Genomic DNA, 2,034 nt, shown 5'->3' with positions numbered 1-2,034 from the left:
AGAGAGAGACAGAGAGAGAGAGACAGAGAGAGAGACAGAGAGAGAGAGAGAGAGACAGAGAGAGAGAGACAGAGAGAGGATGGAGGGAAATACATAGTTGATAATGATTACTATGAAAAAAATTACAGTGAGTTCATTTTATAAAAACTTCATTTCTCAAATATATAGAAGACTGAGTCAAATTTATAGTAATTAGATCCATTTCTCAACTGATAAATGATCAAAGAATATGAACAGGCAGTTATCAAATGAAGTAAGCAAAGCTATCTATAGTCATATAAAAGTACTCTAAATCACTATTGATGAGAGAAATGTTATTTAAAACAACTCTGAGCTACTACTACCTTATACCTGTCAGATCGGCTAATATAACAGAAAAGGAAAATGACAAATTTTGAAGCAGATATAGGAAATTTAAACCACTAATATACTATTGGTCATGTTGTATATGGATTCAACCATTCTGGAGAACAATTTGGAACTATGCCCAAAACCATGCATACCCTCTGACCAAGTAATACCACCACTAGGTCTATATCCCAAAGAGGAGAAAAAGGTAAAGTAAAAGGATGTATATGTACAAAAAATTGTAGCAATCTTTTAGTGGCAGCAAGTTTGGAATTTGAGGGGATGTCCATCTATTGGAAAATGACTGGCCAAGTTATTATATATGATTGTGATGGAATACTATTGTGCTTTAAGAATTGATGAGAAGGATGATCTCAGAAAAACATGGAAGAACATACATGATCTCATGCAAAGTGAAAAGGAGAACAAGAAGAAAAATGCACACAATTAATAGGAATATTATATGATGATATACTGAGAATAATTCAGCTATTCCCAGCAATATAATGATCCAAGGCAATTCTGTAGAACTTATGGTGAAAGGTGCTGTCCATCTCCAGGGAAAGAATTGGTAGAGCCTGAATTCATATGAAAGGTACTTATTCTTTATTTTTCTTGTTTGTTTTGTGGGGTTTTTTTGGTCTGTGTTTTCTTTCACAGCATCATTTACATGAAAATTGTTTTGCATGACTGACTACACATGTATAACCTATGTCAAATTGTTTGCTCTCTCAATGAGGGGGCTAGATGGGAGGTAGAAAGAGAATGTGGAACTCAAAATCTGAAAAGAAGTTATTAAAATTGCTTTTACATAAAATTGAGAAATATAAATCATTTAAAAAGCAAAATATAGTCCAAAAAAAGTTTTAAAAGTATTTAAAGAAAGAGGAAAAGGACCCATATGTACAAAACTATTTGTAGCAATTCTTTTCTGGTAACAAATAATTTAAAACTAAATGGGTGTTCATCAATTGGGAATGGCTAAAGAAATTACAATATATGAATGGGCTTGGATACTGTTTTGCTTCAAGAAAACATGAAGGAACTAATTTCAGAGAAACCTGGGAAGACTTATATGAACTGATTCAAAGTAAAGTGAACAGAACCAGGAAAACAACTTATGCTATAGCAACACCATTATACAGACAACTTTGAAAGATTTAGGAACCCTGATCATCCCAATAACCAATTAATGAGAAAATATGTTATTCACTTAAAAAATTAAATGTGATAAACTTAGTGTCAGGGTGTGTGTATAGGTACTCACATACTTATAATTATACATATATACATACATATGCATGTATGTATACACACAATGCACATATAAATAGAGGTATTATGGCTAACATTTTGCTTGGTTATACTTGACTACACATGTCTGTTATAAATTATGTTTTTCTTTCTTTAGCAATGGGTAGGGGCAGGGGAAGAAGAGAGTGGGAGAATTCACAATTACAAACAAAATTTAATTAAAAATAAAAAGAGAATCAGGGTACACTCCATACTTCCCCCTACCCAATGCTAAAGAAAGAAAAACATAATTTATAACAGACATGTGTAGTCAAGTATAACCAAGCAAAATGTTAGCCATAATACCTCTATTTATATGTGCATTGTGTGTATACATACATGCATATGTATGTATATATGTATAATTATAAGTATGTGAGTACCTATACACAC

This window comes from Petaurus breviceps, unplaced genomic scaffold (genome assembly GCF_028583685.1).
Source record: "Petaurus breviceps papuanus isolate PSGF00001 unplaced genomic scaffold, PetGlider_PUasm1.0 37, whole genome shotgun sequence".
Taxonomy (NCBI): Eukaryota; Metazoa; Chordata; class Mammalia; order Diprotodontia; family Petauridae; genus Petaurus; species Petaurus breviceps.
The sequence above is the reverse complement of the archived record's forward strand: the minus strand, read 5'-3'. Positions refer to the sequence as shown.